The following is a 20,955-nucleotide window of genomic DNA, read 5'->3' on the forward strand; positions in this document are numbered from 1 at the left end:
GATGTTAGGTAGCCTCCTGACCCTATGACTAATGGTCACAGGTGAGCACTCAGTAGACACAGGGTTGGCACCTGTGCAGTCTGGCTGCAGAGCCAACCTTAGGTGCTGTGGGATGATGTTGCACGTGATGCTCCCGTTCTGTCCCTGCTCCAGTTCGGTGAACCTCTAAGGCCCCTGGGGCTGGGATGTGTGTGTGTGTTTGGTTAGAACCATGTCCCTCTCTCAGGATGTTGTCCATCACCTTCCAGAGTGTTCCCCTAAGAAGATCCATTTGAGAAGTCCCTTTAGTCCCTGAAATAATTGTGCTTCTTTGGGGGCATTAAAAAACAAAACTAGGGCTTCCCTGGTGGCGCTGTGGTTGAGAGTCCGCCTGCCGATGCAGGGGACACGGGTTCGTGCCCCGGTCCGGGAAGATCCCACATGCCGCGGAGTGGCTGGGTCTGTGAGCCATGGCCGCTGAGCCTGCGCATCCGGAGGCTGTGCTCCGCAACGGGAGAGGCCACAACAGTGAGAGGCCCGTGTACTGCAAAATAAAACAAAACAAAAACCAAAACTAAACAAAACATATGGACACTGGGATCCTGTTTCCCTATTTATATTGGCTACTAAAAGCAAATTTATGGCTACGCTGTGCAAGTGTATAGAACTTCATGACCCGTATTTTGTGTGCAAACTTCACTGTGGGCTCAAGATTTCATCACTATTGATCATTTTCCTTTCACTCCTTTTGTTTGTTTGTTTTTGCTCTTGGGTAATTTCATATTGCTGTTTTCTGTACATCTTTTAGGATTTAGGGTTCTAAATCCCTCCCAACCCTTTTTTCTTAAACAAAATGGGATGTAGATGAAGACAAGCAGTATATTGATGAAACAGTAAAAATATAATCACTGTTTTCATTCCAGTCATACATTTGGTTAACACTTAGAATAAACTGTCAAGACATATTTTACCTGACTTCATGATTATTCTAAGCCTGAAAGATTTGTATATTCATGTAGAAGCATTTCTTATTTTATAGTGTTAATGATATTTCTGAGTCATTTTGAGAAGTACAGTGAGACTCTATAGAAAACACTCGGACTTTGTAAGCTGGCTAAGGTTCAGTTTTCGATTCTTCTTCTTCTTAAGTGGATTGTCACAGAGAAGCTCAGAGTCAAGCAGAATGACCAAGCATTAAATGCTGTCTGAAGAGCATGCCAGGTTATAATTTTCCTTTTACAATACATAACTGACAAAGAACCTGCTTTTACTAAGCTATTTCCTTTCAGAACTGATGTGATATGTTCTTTTTCCCTTGAGCAAATATATCCTTTAATTATAAGGCCTCATTAGCTATTGTACTATTTCATTCCCAAATATTTTTTCTTTTGCCCCTAAATGTTTCCAGTGACAGTAGGATAATAATGTGTGTGTTGACAGCTGAGAGAGGGTTCACTTCTAAATATATGGGGATTTATCCTAAGCATGCATATCATGACTCATAACACCTCCTCAAGGCATTCTTTCAAAAGACCCCTTCTCGCCCACATTGTACCTCTTCCTACCATTATTGCTACTGTTGCTAAGAGTTATTGCTTACTTTGGAGAACAATTGGAGCTTATTTAATAAAGCATGTTCTTTGCTAAAATTTCTTGCTCAACATGTTATCCTAGAGAAGATAGACTCGCACAATTAGCTTGTAATTTGGCTACCTGAAATACTTATTTTGTCCCCCAAACTGGTCTGTAATCATAGCATGGAGAAGACATAGTCCATTGCTGGAAAAGCTGGGCCAGCTTTCTATGGAGATGGTTTGGCGGCTGTGGGCATGGTGTGATTTCAGCGTGTAGAGCAGCTTGTCCACCCACCCCTGGAATCCCTTTCACCGAGGATAAAGCTGTTCAAAGGCTAATGCTGTTGGGAGACGTAATACATTGACTTAAAACTCACTTGAGACTGGGTTTCCACAGGAGAAAGAACAGCGCTGGCGATGTGTGCCTGATGGAAAAAAGGATATATATTGTGGGCTGGGCCAGTGCCTCTCGACTTGAATGTACATCTGAATCATCTCTTCAAATGACAGGTCTGACTCAGAAGTTGCAGGCGTGCCTCTAGATTCTGCATTTCTGAGATGCTCCCAGTGATGCCTGGCTGCTGGCCTGGGGGTCACACTCTGAGCAGGGAGGGGCCGGAAGGGCTCTCTGCTCATCAGCTGGCCTCCCTGGGGAGTGAAGAGCGGGGCGTAGGCTGAGCCAGAAGCAGGGCGGGCAGTGGAGAAGATGAGGTCCGGGGCGGGGGGCAAAGCCTCCCATCGCCAGTGATAAGAGATACTCTGCTAGGGACACACAGACCTGGAGATTGGGGCAAACGTCCTCACAGCCAGGTAACTCTTTGTGTTCCTCCAGTTGCTGGCTTTCTTGTGCGTGGTACACACAGGGTCAGAAAATCAGGCTGTGCAGCAACTTCTGACTCTGGCAGGACAACCAGGGAGGAATGACTCCTTGAAGAAAGGACCACACTCCTCCTTTGGCCCCGTCTGGCCCCGGGGCTGCCTGCACAGCTAACTGCATACCAGCCTGGGCTTTGGAATCAGACGTGGGTTTGAGTCCTGGCTTTGTCACCAACTCTCTGTGACCATAAACACGTTCCGCGTCTTCTGCAAACTTTAGTTTCTGCATCTATGAAGTGGAGAGAATATTAGTACCAAAACACTAGGGTTATTGTAAAGGCTACCGAAACACAGAGGCATTGGTACCCGGTACATCATAAATCCTCAACAAATGCTAGTTTTCCCCTCCCTCCTCCTTACTATTTTGGTAATAATTCGACTTGACGAATCCTTCTCACAGGTGTCACCTCTCCCTCTTCTTCCTGTGACTGCAGCCACCTGCTCCGTTTTCCTGTTTCGTGGCCCTGCATTTCCTCAATCTTGGGGCACTAATCCCAGCCGACAGAGCTTCATGTTGTGGACTGAGCTGCAGGCCAGTGAGCAAAGCAGAGGAGCCCGCGTTTCTGGCTCGGGGACCGCACTTGGTTGGCCTTGAGCTGTCCTGGGGCCCCACTAACATCAGGTCCCCACGTCACACCTTAGCAACGGGGTCCTCTCCACCTCTCTTCTCCTGCCCCGGCATTTATGACAGGTTCCCTCCGGTATATTCACATAAAATTCTGGGATTTCACGTGCTTCTTGGGGAGTCAAATGCACGAATGCAGAATCAGCGTGCACCCTGAGAAGTGTAACCACCATGGAGTGAGCTATGACCTCTGCTTGGGGAGTGTGGGGAAGATTTCACAAGGCAGCAGCCTTTCCACTGGTCTTTCAAAGATAAAAAGGAGTTCGTTGGGTCAGTACTAGGCCTGGTCATAACGTGACCAACCGTCCCACTTTGCTGGAGTCTAAGGGCTTTTCTGGGATGCAGGATTTTTGTTACTAAAACCAGAACAGTCCCAGGCAAACCAGAATGGCTGGTTACCCTACGAGTTCATTATGATGATCTGTCTGGATCTTGAGAGTCTTATTCTCTTTCATCAGTTATCTGAGAGCATGTAGTCTGTGGCTGGGACCCTGATATCTAATTCTAGAACACGGGGAGACTTCCTGCCTGGAGCGGCACCAGCTCTCAGAGTGGCAACCCTTTTGTCCCTCTCCTGGGTGCTGGGACCTGTCTTGATTACCTGCTTCAACTGGGTCAGTCTGTCTTTAAGTCAGTGCTTCTCAGAGTTGGTCCTTGAATCCCTGTGCTAAGGAGGGGGACCCAAGCTTGGGGCTTAATGCCGTCTTGAAATCCTTAATAACTTTATGTTTGAGTTTGTGTTTTGTAAGTGAAGTCCAGTCCATCACGGAGTGTGTGCTGGCTCATGAGCCATCCTGCCTCCCGACAGGTTCTAGGCCACCTGCTCCCCCAAGTCCTGGTGCCTCGATTCCTCCAATCCTCTTCCTCCCTGTCCCCACCCTGCCACCCTTTGGCTGGGGTCTGGGAGCAGGTGCAGGGAAGGTTGGCTGCATGCACACCGTGAGGAGGAGGGTCAGGGCGGTGCTATCTCCATCCCAAGCTAGCAGAACAATGGGCGACTTGACAGGGACGAGCCTCTTGTGCATCCTGCATCCAGGTACCAAGCTCATCCCAGTGTGGAGGTTCCAGTCCCTTGGGGATTGTCTGTCTGTGTGGGTTGGGCGGTGGGCCCATGAGAAGGGGAGGGAAGGGGAGATTGACCTCGCCCTTGACCAGGGCACGGTGCGTCACGTCAACCCAGCAGCGATCGGGAGGGGATCCTGGCGTGTGCACCGCCAGCGGCAGAGTGGGGTCCCTGTGCGGGTCTGCATTCACCCTTGCCCAAGGGAGTGCAACATTAAATAGCAAATAAAAGTCACCATGATAGGTCAAGAGAGGAACTGTGGAAGAAAGGAAAAAGCATATTTTAGTACCTTTAAAAGCACTTTTTTCCTGCCTTTAATCAAGGACCCCTGTGTTTTCATTTTGCTCTGAGCTCTGCAAATTGTACAGCTGGCCTTGTTTCTAGGCCTCACTGCAAACCTACTGAACTGGAATGTCTCGAATTGTAGCCTGGGAATCTTCACTGTGACACACCCCCAGGTGCTTCTAATGCACACCTGAGTCTGAGGGTGCAGTAGTGACATTTTGCCCCTAGTTTGGCCGAGTGCCCAGAATTGATCTTGTCTTCTCTCAGCCACTGTCATCCTCTATGGCCAGTGTAGGTAGCCTGGGTGATAAAAGAAAGAACCCAACCCCTTTGAAATCTCAACCTCCACCACCATTAATTCCCGACTTAGCAGGAACAGCAGGGCCAAATTGGCCTGAACCAGGGTCCTCTCAGCATCAACACCTCTGCGTTCCTGGCTCAGCAGGATTCCCAGTTCTTCTTCTTCTTTTTTTTTTTTTTTGCGGTATGCAGGCCTCTCACTGTTGTGGCCTCTCCTGTTGCGGAGCACAGGCTCCGGATGCGCAGGCTCAACGGCCATGGCTCACGGGCCCAGCCGCTCCGCAGCATGTGGGATCTTCCCAGACCGGGGCACAAACCCGTGTCCCCTGCATTGGCAGGCGGACTCTCAACCACTGCGCCACCAGGGAAGCCCCCCAGTTCTTCTTCCAGGCTCAGGACAGGGCCGCACCTGCCTGTGTCTTTGAAGGAAAGTTTGGGGGCAGGACCAGCCTTGGTGCATGACATACCACATTCCCTTCCTGCCTCAGTGGCGTTTCAGACATACGGACTCCATTGGTTTGTGTCCCTCTGTGAGGAGGACATGGAGCAGGGTCCACCCTCAAGAGACATGTCACACGGACGAGATACAAACAGATGTATAGCTTTGAACCACTGAGATTTTGGTGTTGCCACTGCAACGCAACCAGCCCACTCCAATGGACTGGGCTCCATTCTAATGACTGTGACTCTCTAACCATTTTCAAGTCCTTGACTGTAAAGCAAAAGGTGGGTGCACAGAACTTCCCTCATTGATTTCCTGGAATGGGGGAGAAAAAAGCAAGGATTTCCTTTTAGAAGTCCCTGAACAGAAACTTCGATTCTGATGATGAGATAGCCCCACGTGCCCATCCTCAGGCCTTTGTGCCCTCCCACCTGCACCAGCAGTTTCAAGAAGTGACCAGTTGCAGGCTTGGCTCATGGAAAGGTCTTGCCACCCTGAAAGGAACACTGAGAAAGGAAGGTGCCAGAGGTTACAAGGTCATGGAGCTGTAAGGCAGGAGCAGGATCGAGCCGTCCAAATGGATAGTTTCAAGCTCAGGGTGTTTTCCCAGATTTGGGGTGGATTTATTCCCTGGGGCCCATTAGTGGAATTGCAGTTCAAGTGGAATCAGCTTTCTTTTCTTGCAAGTCTGGCAGTGAAGGGACCCACGTGTCTTAGCCAGTGGGAATGAGGAGAAAAAAACCCTCTCCATTACTGGCGGCCCAAACCACAAGAAAACAATTCCTTCTAGGGTGCCTGTGCACGCTGGTGTCTGCATTCATAAGGATCACCCCGGTCAGGGCATCTCCCCGCCTCCCGAACAAGAGGCCACTCCTGCTGCCAGCCTGGAACCAGGGCACAAGGTGCTCGTGGACAGTTCGAATGGTTCTTTGAGATTTTTGCCAAGTCACTTGACCAGGACAGGAGGCAATATATATTTTGTGATGACCAAAGGCTGATGTTCCATTTAGGTTTGTATTGTCTTATCTCCTTGGGAAACAGTTGTTAGAGGATTTTAGAGATATGGTCCCCACTTGGAGATGAGCGCACAGCATGTTATGAACTGTGCCCCTCTCGTGCTTTATTCTTCTATTTCCCCTATCATCCTCAATTCCCACTCCTGTTCCATGGCCCTTCGCAAGCATCTGTTCTAACATCTTTGCTACTTAATCTGAAATACACTTGTGCCCTTAAGACACACTCACTTCCATGGGTTAGGTCCTCACATGTGCCGGGCTCTGTGCTGAGTGCTCTCCGGGCATCGGCTCTTTTACCCCTCACACCAGCCCTCTGTGGGACGTGGTCACCGACATTCCTCCTGGGTCATGCTGCCAGCCTCTATCAGGCCCCTCTTCTGGGTGGTGAGTGTGAATCAGGAGCTGGTCTTGCACGGCTCTGTCCTGTCCCTTGAGAGCAGGTGTCCAGAGGCAGGCACGTGCCCTTCTCTGCTTCTCCTGCCTGAGACACATGGGCCACTGGCCCGGGACATCTCACCTGGCAGTCACCACCAGCAGACGCAACCTGTGTGCTCCAGTATAAGCTTCACCAGAAGTAAAGGCGATATTTTGTCCCCATTGCCCTTCTTCCTTTGTCTTACTTCTCAACTGGTTCTGAGCCAGATAGGGAAGAGGGATGCTTTTTATTGGGCCCTTTCAAACACTCCCACTTTAAGCACTATTATTATTCCTTTTTACACATGAGGGTACCAAGGCATAAGAAGATGAAGGGAATCGCCCAGATTGCCCAGCTCAGAACCTAGAGCGAGACATTCTGGCCCCAACACTGGCCATGTTATGTTCATGTTATGAAGGTTCATTGATGGTGTCTGTGTATCTATTTCCTTGCTTCTCACCACTACATGGTTGGTATTTGTATGGTCATTAGTTAGACTGTCTTTCACGTTGATTTTATTTAATAGAATATTGCCTGGGGGAGTCATACATGGGTGTAAATGAGGTGCACCAAAAGTTACATCAGATATTTAGAACTTATTTTGCATTTTTATTTCCCAGAAAAATTTATAAATAAGGAGCTCTAAGCTATGCCTTAAAACCCACTTAGTCCCTAGTGTATTTATAATAGTGTCATATTCCACATTTGCAAGATGGGTGGTATAAACATTATGGTATAATCCTCCCCCCTCTGTGTAGCTTCTGGGGTATGAGGAGAAAAGGGGCCCCGGATTGGGGAAGAAAGACCAGAGAGTAAGAGAGTGGGGGAGGGGCAGAAGTGGACCCCCAGGAAGTGAGGGGGTGGGCAGGCCATTGTGTGGCATTGGGATGATGGAACTTTGGGGCTCCACCCACCCTCCAGCTCCAGACTCTCCTTTCCGGAGCCTGGCCGCTCACCCCCATCTACCATCTTCAGACCCAGACCTCACTCCTGGCGAGGTGGCCACATTGCTTTCAGTGGGATGGTTCCTGCTGGCACTTAAGGTGTTTTACCCACGTCAGTCCCCTTCTCCACCAGTGGGCAGAGCGGGAGTGTGCTGCGCCCCTGCCCACCAGGCGTGCCTGGAGCTGATTGGCCCAGTTCTTCCGTTTAACCCACCTGAGGTGGAGGATCCATCTGGCTGCCCTGCCCACTTCCCTGGCTCGTGTCCCACTTCTCATGCCCTCTGGGGCAGGCTTGAATCCCTGCCCTAGTTCCTAACAGTGTCTTGCCCGGAGGAGCTGGATTTCAGGAAACTGAGGCTCAAAGTTCAGCTCACTCACCCAAGGTCATCTGGTTCCCCACTGATTCCGAGCCAGGCACAGGACTCTCCAGTTCTCCTGATGCCCGTCAGCCCGGCCACACTGCTCTCCGCTGCCCAGACACTGTCCCTCACCCACCCCACTCTGACCCTTCACACCCAGGCCTCCCCATTTGCCCTGCTATGAAGGATGCCTGCTCGGGGTCCTTGCGGGAGCCAGAGCATTAAGTGGGAGCATTTGGGACACAGGAGGGCATCTCATGTCCAGATCCGAAAGTTCAGCTGGGGATGCACCTTTTTATCACAGTGAAAGTGACTTTGAGCATCCTGTTTTTGGCCAAGTAAGTGAAATCCTTAGGGTTTTGGCCGACCACCAGCATCACCCTGATCCAGGCCAAGTGTGGACCGTGACCTGGCCTACAGCTACGTGTAGCCAGAGTATTCCTGCTGCAGTTCGTGAGTGGGCAGGATAATCAAGCTCACATCCTGTATTTACAGGCCAAGTGCACTCAAGCCAGGAGTATTTATTTAATTACTCCTGGGATGGGTGTTTTTGTCTTTTTGTGTGTGTGTGTGTTTTGTTTTTGAAATTTATTTTTATCATGGGGTTTAGCTGATTTTCACTGCTGTGTTTATGCCGTTTTACACACACTTGATTCACTTACAGAGAGATATCAATAAATAGGTTTTAAGATTCCTACTAGTCAGATATATTCTTCTGCGGTGAAAAGGGGGTGTCGAGTCCAGTTTATTTAGCAAGGAGTAGGTCTTGTCTATTACATATTTGGTTTATGGAACGGTATCTGTGCTAATTTCAAACTCTTGGTTTTTTTTTGTTTGTTTGTTTGTTTTTACATCTTTACTGGAGTATAATTGCTTTGCAATGGTGTGTTAGTTTCTGCTTTATAACAAAGTGAATCAGTTATACATATACATATGTTCCCATATCTCTTCCCTCTTGCATCTCCCTCCCTATCCCAACCCTCTAGGTGGTCACCAAGCACCGAGCTGATCTCCCTGTGCTATGCGGCTGCTTCCCACTATCTATCTACTTTACGTTTGGTAGTGTATATATGTCCATGACTCTCTCTCGCTTTGTCACAGCTTACCCTTCCCCCTCCCCATATCCTCAAGTCCATTCTCTAGTAGGTCTGTGTCTTTATTTCTATCTTACCCTTAGGTTCTTCATGACACTTTTTTCTTAAATTCCATATATATGTGTTAACATAGTGTCCATCACCGGATGAATGGATAAAGAAGATGTGGCACATATATACAGTGGAATATTACTCAGCCATAAAAAGAAACGAAATTGGGCTATTTGTAATGAGGTGGATAGACCTAGAGTCTGTCATACAGAGTGAAGTAAGTCAGAAAGAGAAAGACAAATACCGTATGGGATGGGTGTTTTAAAGGAAAAGTGCAGTGTTCCAAGAAGCATCAAACACAGATATCTCACTGAAGAGGAGGAAAGCTGCATTGAGACCTACAGTTTCCATAGGAATCAGCAGGCTCCAGAGGGCCAGGATGAGGCTTCAGTTGGGTCACATTGAGTTGAGGTGGTGGTGAGGTATCTCAAGTGGAGATTAACTAGGCTGTTGGGTCTGAAGTTTATGTGAGAAATCTGGGCTACAGGTATGAATCGGGAGTCAGTGGTGTAAGATGGAAATAGCGTGGAGTGAGGTGAGAGAAGGCTGAGAACTGAACTCTGGGTGAACTAGAGGAGAGGTGAGGAAGGGGGATACTCCACCCTTTGCTGAAGTGTGGCTGCATCGGGAAGAAGGAGGTAGGTGGACCTAGAGGAGGGTTTGGATGGAAGGAGAGGAATTTTCTTGACTTCGGATGGAAGAGTCAGTTGAAAGCTGATGGCTGGAGGGTATTATGCTTAGTGAGATAAGTCAGACAGAGAAAGACAAATACTATATGTTTTCACTAATAGTTGGAGTCTAAAAAATGAAATGAGTGAATATAATAAAATAGAAACAGATTCACATATACAGAGAATAAACTAGTGGTTACCGTTGGGAAGGGGGTGGGGTAGGGGCAAGATAGGAAAAGGGGATTAAGAGGTACAAACTACTGGGTATAAAATAAATAACAATCAAAGGTGTAAGGTGCAGCATAGGGAATATAGTCAATATTTTATAATAACTTTATAAGGAATATAATCTATAAAAGTATTGAATCATTATGTTGTACACCTGAAACTAATAGAATATTGTAAGTCAACTGTACTTTAATTAAAAAATAAATACCTAAGATAAAAGCTGATGGGAAGGATCCAGGAGAAGGCAGGAGGGGAATGAGATCCAGAGCGCAGAGGGAGGAGGCTCCTGTTCCATTGGCCCAGAGGGAAGGGAGGAGGATGCGCAGATGCAAAAGTGCTCATGGATTTGGGATGGGAAGGCAAGGGGTTCCTTGTCGATAGTTCTAATTGTACTGGTGAGAGAGAAAAAGTCACCTTTGAGGGTGGAAGGAGAGGACGGGGGGTAGTGGGTGAGGATCTAAGGATCGTAGAGAATCAGGTTCAGGAAATGGGCAGAAGCAAAGGAGGCAGCACGGCCAGAATCACAGGTCCCTCTGCGAGGACAGAGCTGTGGCTGAATGCTGGTTGCTGCAGCTGGTGATGACACAGTCAGCCCGGATCCTGGACTCAGTATGTCCCTGCTGGGGTCAACCACTGTCCCCAGAAGCCAGAGGGGGCTGCCATATTTGTTGCTTCTAGAAACAATTCTTCAGTGTCCCTGCCTTTTTGTATCATTTGCTCTAGATGCAAAATCTCAGAAGGAGACATCCAATTCACTGAGCCTGGGTCAGGTACCTGTGCTGCCTTACCTGCCAGGAGAGCTGGAAAAACTGGCATTTTCAGCTTGTAAAGGTGGAGGTGCATTCTGTTCCCAGCAGGATTCATAAGGTGGTAAGGGCATTTGGATCCTCAAAAGTCCAACAGACAAAAGACAAAACCTCCAACAGGGCCCTTTCTCCAGCCTCCTCCCCAGAACTGTCAGTGGTCTTTCTCAGGGTGGAGGTTGATACCTCTTCAGGTGCATGGTCTCTCTCCTTATTTGGGTTTGTTATTGTGACAACCCAATAAAATACCCCAGATGGTGATACCATCCATTTGGAGAACTGCCTCGCTAGGGGATTTAGTGTTCAGAAAGTAAGGACAGCTTTTGGCCAAAGGACAAGTTCTAAGACGAATATTTAATCTATAGCCCAGCTGATTTGAAACCACACTTCAGCCTAAACCTTATTCCAAAAAAAAAAGCTGACTAATAAAAATGAATATGCTGAGTCAATTTAAGTGACCAGCATTATGCTTTACAGATATGCACAGCTATTGTCAATAAGGTCTCCGAAGTGCCCTGCCATTAATAAGAGCAATGGAAACACAGACAAAAGGAAAATTTTAGCTTTAGGTAACACTCTGATTTAACCATGGATGCTAAATCTCAGGAAAGATGTCACAGGGAGAAAGGAAGAGATGTGACTAAAATTAGGAAAGGAACATTATAAGTGCAGGCTAGAAATGAGAATACCGTTTAGGGAGAAAGATATTGGCCAAGAGGAGGACTGGAACATTATGAAGGATGTGGACTCATTTATGAAAAATGATGATAAATAACATCATTTAGAATCTGATTTAGGGTAAATCATCATTGAGCAATACTTTGCTGAACTTTATCACAGTGTGAGCCACCTGTAGAAATCAACATATTTTTTAGGAGTTGTTGAGTTAAAAAAATTTAGATTAAAGGAGGAATTAGATAACTTGGTTTACTCGTTACGGAAGTTGAGTTAGTTAAATCTCTTTGCCTTGGAAGAACAAGATTATCATTTCCCTTGTCCTGTATAGTTTGTCAGACAAATTCTTAGGCTGTTGATCAGTTCAGTGAGTGAACTAAATGTCATACCCAATTTTATTATAAATTAACAACAACAACAACAACAAAAGCGTGAATGAGGGAAAGTGAGTTTTATAGGGAGAATCAGGTCCTGGACAAAAAAAATTCCCTGACAGTTGAGTGTAGCTGTAAAGCGTTGGATAAAATGTTAGACTTCATTGTGAAATTGAGCTCAGTTCTTGGATTCCAATGGGCTTCAACTTATTTAAAATCACCACCAAATCTATCTGTAAATTGTTAGTTGTGGATAAAATGCTCTTGAGTAACATATGTTCGTTTCAAGCTCTGCCCTTTGAGTCTACTTGGGGAATAATAATGTCCACAAGGACTGAAAACCATGCTATATGACTTCAATCTCTTTTTTCCTCCAAAGTTAAGAACTCATCAGTCATAGAATACAGATGCAAATGTTTCACCTTCTCCTTGTCTTTTGATTTTTTTCTTGAAATCTTCCATTAAAAACTAGTGGGCTGGGCTTCCCTGGTGGCGCAGTGGTTGAGAGTCCGCCTGCCGATGCAGGGGATGCAGGTTCGTGCCCCGGTCCGGGAAGATCCCACATGCCGCGGAGTGGCTAGATCTGTGAGCCATGGCCGCTGAGCTGCACGTCCAGAGCCTGTGCTCCGCAACGGGAGAGGCCACAACAGTGAGAGACCCGCATACCGCAAAAAAAAAAAAAAAAAAAAAAATAGCGGGCTTGTCATTTTCCAAGTTATTGGAGTGATCCAACACTTTAGACTCGATTTTGGTTCAGGATTTTTATTTCTAAGGTTATTGTAGTTATTTTTAATGAGGAAGCGAGATACTTTAATTCTCTTCCCCCTTCCAGTTCCTACCCTAATCCTTGCCTCCTGCTGACTTGAATCTTAATTCATTAAAAAGAACCTAGGGAGATGTGGTGTTGGTATTTAAATTCTGGGCAGGCTGTCATGTGGGATAAATGGTAGAAATCTGTGCTACCCCAAAGGGTAGGTGGGGGAATTATGAGGAAAAATTTTCAGGACAACGAGGAAGCATGTAGTGGCCAGAACTTAACAACGCAGTGGGTCTCCTTTCCTCTGAAAAGGAGATTCTAGCGTGAAGGTTCTTACCCTGGGTGAGAGATTGACCTGGGACCTCTTGAGTCCCTTCCTGTAAGTTTCTGGAATGATCGACCTTCTCTCAACGGTGAGCAGGTGCTTTTGGGAAACAGTAAGAGGACCTGAAGGACACAGTGACTTCCCTCCTAAGCACTCTCTTTTCGATGGTGCCAAATTCTGGGTTTTATAGGACAGGGTGATGATAAACCCGAAAGAAAGAACTGCCCTCGCCAAGCCATTGGCTGATGTGCTCTTTGCACCAGGATTAAAAGGATCCTTTTTCAGGCCAGCTGAGTCATATTTTCATCACTGGCCTTGATTGTTTAATGAGGATTGTACTTCATTTTATAAGAAGTTTTCAAACAAGTTTACTAAAATGGAGTTTAGTTACACTTGACCTGCATATTTCCTTCTCAATTAAAAAGTTTCTATAGGGACTTCCCTGGCAGTGCAGTGGTTAAGACTCTGCGCTCCCAATGCGGGGGGCCTGGGTTCAATCCCTGGTCAGGGAACTAGATCCCACATGCATGCTGCAACTAAGAGTTCTCATGCCACAACTAAGGAACCAGCCTGCAACTAAGACCCAGTGCAACCAAATAAATAAACAAATATTTAAAAAAGTTTTTATAAAATTAGCTCATTAGATAAGTTTTTCAAATGGGCATCAGCCTTAAAGGAACTATAACTGATTCTGTATCTTGAGACTTATTTTTCTTAACTCTTATTTGTATTTTTACATGGATAGTAGGAACGTTTGTAATTTAGTTAATAAAAATAAGTGTTTCAAAATGTCTCTGCATGGGTTACTTATTAATGACAAAGGTAGAAAGATAACTTTGTAAAGGGGAAATCTGGTGGACATCTTCTCAAGCAAGTGATCAAACATAGCATCACTGATAACAGGACAATCTGGCATCCCGTGCTCCCTGGCGTGATGCCATGAGAAGAGGATGTCCCATGGGTAGTAATTCTGCCAAGATGTTTACCCTGAATCAGATGATGAGAAAATAATCAAACACATTCAGATGGGGGAACATTCTGTTATGGAAAGATGCCAATGTCAGGAAAGAAAAATAGTGGGAGGACTGCTCTAGATTAAAGGAGACAAGAGACTTGGCAAGTAAATGCCATATATAATCCTTGATTGCATCCCTGATTGGAAAAATGCAATGGGTGGTATTAAGAGAATCAGGGTAATTCTAATATGTACAGTGTGTTATATAAGATTTTTGTATGAATGGTAAAAGTTCCTAGGCATCAAAATGTTGAGTTTATGTAGAAGAAATGTCCATGTTCTTGGGAGGTACATGGTGAAATATTTAGGGTTGAAGCATAATGATGTCTGAAACTTGCTTTCAAAGGTTAAAAAAAGGTGCGTGTGTGTTGTGTAGACAGAGAGAGAGAAAGTACGAATGTGGCAAAATGTTAACATTTGGTGAATCTAAGCACAAAGTGTAGGGATATTCATTGTACTGTTCTTTGACCTTTCCTATAGGTTTGAAAATTATGCAAAATAAAAAGTTGGAAGAAGCAAGTCAGGAAACACTGCATTGTGGAACAGTATGTTTATCAAATTATAAGGCTATGATAATAGAGTTATTTCACATTATAACTTAGACTCTTGGAGGAGAGAGTGCTGTTTAGTTGAGTAAGAAGCTAATTTTGGATGTGACTTTAAATACATGTGCACAATATTTTGCAGTTTCACGTGTCCCATTTATTAAATTTCATTGCAATTCAATGACATTTATTAAGCATCTACTCTGAGGAAACAGGAATGATTGAGACACAAAGATGTCAGTCTAGTGGAAATGACATATGAAAACACATATATGTCACAGAGCATAGTAAGTGCTCTTTTAGATGGAGGATATAAGATTTGTATGAAGTGGATATTACTGTCCCTCACCTGTGTACTTAAATATCTTTTTTGATTGTTTTATGTTATTATTTTATGGACAAGGAAATAAAGTCGCAAAATGCTTCAGTGATAGACTTAGAGTCACATGGCTGGTGGGTAGCAGAGCAAAGATTTGCCACCAGGAGTTGATTCTCCTATGCCATTAGCAGTCCACTGCTGAGCATGGCACCCAACGGTGCTAACTGGTGCCCACTTCCCAAACTCGGTGGTGACTGCACAACTTTAATATTCATCCATTCATTCATGGCATTTTTTGAACAGCTACTACCTGCATCTGGGAAGGCCATGGAATGAAATAGATGCTGGACTGTAGGAGCTGGAATCTCAGAGGCTTCAGCGTGAAGAGCATGAGGATCAGAAACGGCTGGCTTGTCTCACCTGCTCCCCCTGAAGGCTTTTGAAGTCAAACTGCCTCTTGCTGCACCTTTTATGACTATTATCTGCTTCATTAAAACATTATTTAAAAGACTACTTTGTACCTCCATCTAATGCTCATCAGCAAAGGTCAAGCCATCTTTAGCTTGTTTCAGAAGCATGTGGAGAGAGGATGACAACTCAATCCTTCTCGGTCACTCTTCCCTCCTTACCTTAACTCCCAAACGTTATTTCTCCGAAAATGCACAACTTGGCCTTTGCTTTTCTGCTTCTAGTGACTCCATCGCCTGGTGCTTTCTTGTTTCCTAAAGGGCCTTCATTTACATCCATGCATCTCAAGTGTCACTCAGGTGTGCTTTGAAGTATGTTGAGTGATCAAAGAGCAAACATAAGTAACCGATAACAGGGCTTTAACAGAAGGAGCCATTTAGAAGGCACAACATTTAAAATTATCAAGTAGAGGAGAATAAATCCATACCTGTTGGTTTAACATGCGTGACCCCCCTGTGAACCCACTCTGGAGGCCGCCTCTCAGCACCATTTTGAATCTATACATCGAGGGGAGATTGGCTGCAGAGCTGGAGTGCTTGGCAAGTTGCACCACAGTGGTAGGGAGAGAGAAACAGAGTCTGTCAGTGCAGATGGACTCAGCAAGAATGAAAGGCAGCCTCCCAGTGTCGGGGCACATAATCCTGTGCTGAGGAATCTCAGAATCAAGTTCCTAAGATGAAAATGGGAGGGAAGCATTTTGGAGTGGAAAGTCCTTTCTGGTAGGTGCTGGAAGATGAGTTGGTGGAACCCCAGAGCTTGTTAAATTAGGTCCAGGTGGCAGGTTTATGTAACATGCAGAGGGGACACACTGTGGCATGCCTCCCCTTGCTGCTAGATGTGGGATTTTTAACTGATGTGCTGCCTTAAAGGGATCACATGTTATCTCAGACAGGATGAAACAAAACAAAGAGAGGTTCCCTCTGAGCTACCAAGGCTATTTCATTTATGGGGATTTGTACTAGCAGAAAGTGCAGCTTTAGAAATCAACACGCTCAAATAACCATCGAGGTGTATTATCACATAGCTCCCTACATCCAGGCTCCCTGTAATGGACTTTTAGCATATTTGGAAATAATGATGTTTGGAACTTCTTTGACAGTTATTTTCCCCAGGATGAAACAGGTTAAATGTTAAGTATCTGTCAGGTTCAGTGGTATTGCTAATGATCAGTGAGTAGAATGTACAAAGGTGGTGGACTTTTACACCTGCAAGATGTGGACACATTATTTCACCTCTCGAAGTCACACATTCCTCATCTGTAAAGTGGGGTTAATAAAATCCCACTTTCATTGTGAGAATGTTTCTGAGGTGCTTGACATAGTACCTAGAACATAGTAACCATTAGGTCACACACTATTAAATAAATAGGGTTTTTAGGGGACATGCTATGATTATAGGATTTTGATGGAAGAGATTAAGAATGTTTTAAATGATTCCTGTATCCAAAAATGTTTCATTTGTATTCTCTCTTACATATCTAAAAGCAGTCTTATTTTGATGTGGTCTAAGAGAGATGTGCGGTCTTTAGGGAAATATATTTGTTCTGATTTTCTAAACTGGGAGTTCTTGGATTTCCTATGAATTCCTTCACTATGTAATAATGGTACATGTATTCTGGAAATTATTTCTCCTTCCTTTAGGTATTGCTTTATGGTTTTCAGAGTACCTTACAATTCCTAACTAGCTTTTTTTTTTTTAGCTTCTTTATTGGAGTATAATTGCTTTAAATGTTGTGTTAGTTTCTGCTGTATAACAAAGTGAATCAGCTGTACGTATACATATATCCCCATCTCCCCTCCCTCTCACATCTCCCTCCCACCCTCTCTATCCCACCCCTCTAGGTGGTCACAAAGCAACGAGCTGATCTCCCTGTGCTATGCAGCTGCTTCCCACTAGCTATCTATTTTACATTTAGTAGTGTATATATGTCAATGCTACTCTCTCACTTCGTCCCTTCGTCCCAGCTTACCCTTCCCCCTCCCTGTGTCCTCAAGTCCATTCTCTATGTCTGTGTCTTTATTCCTGTCCTGCCCCTAGGTTCATCAGAACCTTTTTTTTTTTTTTAGATTCCATATATATGTGTCAGCATACGGTATTTGTTTTTCTCTTTCTGACTTCACTCTGTATTACTTCACTCTGTATGACAGACTCTACGACCATCCACCTCACTACAAATAACTCAATTTCGTTTCCTTTTATGGCTGAGTAATATTCCATTGTATATATGTGCCACATCTTCTTTCTCCATTCGTCTGTCGATGGACACTTAGGTTGCTTCCATGTCCTGGCTATTGTAAATAGTGCTGCAATGAACACTGTGGTACATGTCTCTTTTTGAATTATGGTTTTCTCAGTGTATATGCCCAGTAGTGTGATTGCTGGGTCATATGGTAGTTCTATTCTTAGTTTTTTAAGGAACCTCCGTACTGTTCTCCATAGTGGCTGTATCAATTTACATTCCCACCAACAGTGCAAGAGGGTTCCCTTTTCTCCACACCCTCTCCAGTATTTATTGTTTGTAGATTTTTTTGATGATGGCCATTCTGACTGATGTGAGGTGATACCTCATTGTGATTTTGATTTGCATTTCTCTAATGATTAGTGATGTTGAGCATCCTTTCATGTGTTTGTTGGCAATCTGTATATCTTCTTTGGAGAAATGTCTATTTAGGTCTTCTGCCCATTTTTGGATTCGGTTGTTTGGTTTTCTGATATTGAGCTGCATGACCTGCTTGTATATTTTGGAGATGAATCCTTTGTCAGTTGCTTCATTTGCAAATATTTTCTCCCATTCTGAGGGTTGTCTTTTGGTCTTGTTTATGGTTTCCTTTGCTGTGCGAAAGCTTTGAAGTTTCATTAGGTCCCATTTGTTTATTTTTGTTTTTATTTCCATTCCTCTAGGAGGTGGGTCAAAAAGGATCTTGCTGTGATTTATGTCATAGAGTGTTCTGCCTATGTTTTCCTCTAAGAGTTTTATAGTGTCTGGCCTTACATTTAGATCTTTAATCCATTCTGAGTTTATTTTTGTGTATGGTGTTAGGACGTGTTCTAATTTCATTCTTTTACATGTAGCTCTCCAGTTTTCTCAGTACCACTTACTGAAGAGGCTGTCTTCTCTCCATTGTATATTCTTGCCTCCTTTATCAAAGATAAGGTGACCATATGTACGTGGGTTTATCTCTGGCCTTTCTATCCTGTTCCATTGATCTATATTTCTTTTTTTGTGCCACTACCATACTGTCTTAATTACTGTAGCTTTGTAGTATAGTCTGAAGTCAGGGAGCCTGATTCCTCCAGTTCCATTTTTCTTTCTCAAGATTGCTTTGGCTATTCGGGGTCTTTTGTGTTTTCATACAAATTGTGAAATTTTTTGTTCTAGTTCTGTGAAAAATGCCATTGGTAGTTTGATAGGGATGCATTGACTCTGTAGATAGTCTTGGGTAGTACAGTCATTTTTACAATGTTGATTCTTCCAATCCAAGAACATGATATATCTCTCCATCTGTTTGTATCATCTTTAATTTCTTTCATCAGTGTCTTATAGTTTTCTGCATACAGGTCTTTTGTCTACTTAGGTAAGTTTATTCCTAGGTATTTTATTCTCTTTGTTGCAATGATAAATGGGAGTGTTTCCTTAATTTCTCTTTCAAATATTTTGTCATTAGTGTATAGGAATGCAATTGATTTCTGTACATTAATTTTGTATCCTGCTACTTTACATGAGGTTGGATCATTTTTTTCCAAGGATCGGTAGACAATCTGAGAGCATTAATCTGAACCCAGGGAAGCAGATTTTTCAAGATCAAAGAGCAAGTGTTTGAGACAAAACTGGCTGAACTTAGGGTTTTCAGTAATTGGTGTGACAATTCTTCCTTCCACAGTGAAGTAAACAAAGGGGCTTCTTAGAGCAAAGGATAATCTCTGTGACCAAGATCAGTGGTTCTCAAAGTGCGGTTGAGAACCCATGGGGTTCCCAAGACCTTTCAGGAGGTCCACAAGCTCTTAGGTCCTTTTTCCTATTACAGATCTATGGGAGGCCAGGTTTTCTTCAAATACTTCAAACAAAACAATGTATTACAACAAACTGAAGAAGTGGCTATGAGAATCCAGCTGTTTTCTATGAAGGCAGACATTGAATGAGATTTTAAAAATGTAAATCAAAGCCACTCTTCTCACTATAATTTTTATGTTTTGGAAAATATAGTATTTTTTCATAAAATATGGTATTTATGTTAACATGTAATGGTTTATTATTTTAAATGAATTAGTAATATGTATTTAAAAACTTTCTCAGCCTTAATTTTTAATATGGTATTTCTTAATTAATAGACATAGCCCACGTAAAGAAAAGCTTTTGAAAGTCCTCCATAATTTTTAAAAATGTAAAGGTATCTTGAGACTAAAATTTGAGAACCATTGCCCTAGAGATTTTGGCTTCTAGTGTCGAGTTGGGAACATTCACAATCAACTAGTAGCTCTGAGACTTTAAAAAATATATATGGGGGCTTCCCTGGTGGCACAGTGGTTGAGAGTCTGCCTGCCGATGCAGGGGACATGGGTTCGTGCCCCGGTCCGGGAAGATCCCACATGCCATGGGGCAGCTGGGCCCGTGAGCCATGGCCGCTGAGCCTGCATGCCCGGAGCCTGTGCTCTGCAACGGGAGAGGCCACAACAGTGAGAGGCCTGCGTACCGCAAAAAAAAAAAAAAAAAAAAAGTATATATATATATATATATATATATATATATATATATATATATATATATATGACTCTTACCATACTATTGTATGTGAAAAATATACAGATGAAAATCCCTTATTTTTTTTTCCCTAAGAAATAGAAGGATCCCACAGGGTCTGAGTACTGCCTCTCTAACTAGATGAACTCATTGTTCAAATGGCTCTACTGGGCTAGTTAATAAGGTGGCAGAGTCTTCTTGTGAAAATCACGATGAAATCTCTTCCTTGGGGTTGGGGAGTGGGGGGGTGGGGATAATCCCCACTTCTTAACATGTTAGCAGATTTGTTTAACACCCATGTTGATGAACAATGAACTCATACTAGGCACTTTGCTAAGCATATAGACTCTCAGGGTTCACAAGTCAAGCCAGATATAAGTTTTGAGGGAAGGGGGTGGGAGTGGGCTGCAGGGACTCCTGGGGTCCATCATGGAGGCATACTGGGATTCAAGAGTGGGAGGATGAAGAAACTGGACCAAAGCCGCACTTCATCTCTCCCATACGTTTGCATTGTCCTGGCCGTGGGCAAAGAGTGATGAGGATGAACAAGAAAATCAGTAAGAGGGAGAGAAATCAGGAAAAGAGGGGGTGAGTGGAGATGGCACAGGAGAAGGAGGTGCTACACTCTACCAAGCAGCCGCTCAGGTCTCAGTTCTGCAGCTGTGAGCTCTCCAAGATCTGGAACCAGGGCTGTGTCACTCGCGGGAGACGCTCAGGGCTGTACCATCGGCTCTTGCTCCTGGAAGAGCTTAGCCCACGATGATTGTTGTTTGACATCAGACTTCTCTGAATGTACAGACTTGAAGGTGCTGTGTAGGCTGGTTGAAATTCAAGGGTATAATGATTAAGATGTGACAAAGATTAATGTATAGATTCGGTGGAAAGAGAAAAAATGATTATTTTGGTTTTGAACATGATAAGCTTGAGAGGCTGCATCCAATTAGAGATGTCCGGTAGGCAGTTAGAAATGGGATCTGGATCTTGTGAGAGGTGTGGCTAGATGTGTTGCCTTGG

The 20,955-nt window shown here is 44.3% G+C and overlaps 1 protein-coding gene across 3 annotated transcripts in view; it reads left to right on the top strand.

Annotated features, from left to right (window-relative positions):
* The window catches only part of LAMA3 (laminin subunit alpha 3), a 252,215-nt gene that overhangs the window by 34,234 nt on the left and 197,026 nt on the right, over positions 1–20,955 (top strand). The window lies entirely within an intron of this gene.

Source organism: Mesoplodon bidens, assembly GCF_964165515.1.
Source record: "Mesoplodon bidens genome assembly, chromosome: 13".
NCBI lineage: Eukaryota > Metazoa > Chordata > Mammalia > Artiodactyla > Ziphiidae > Mesoplodon > Mesoplodon bidens.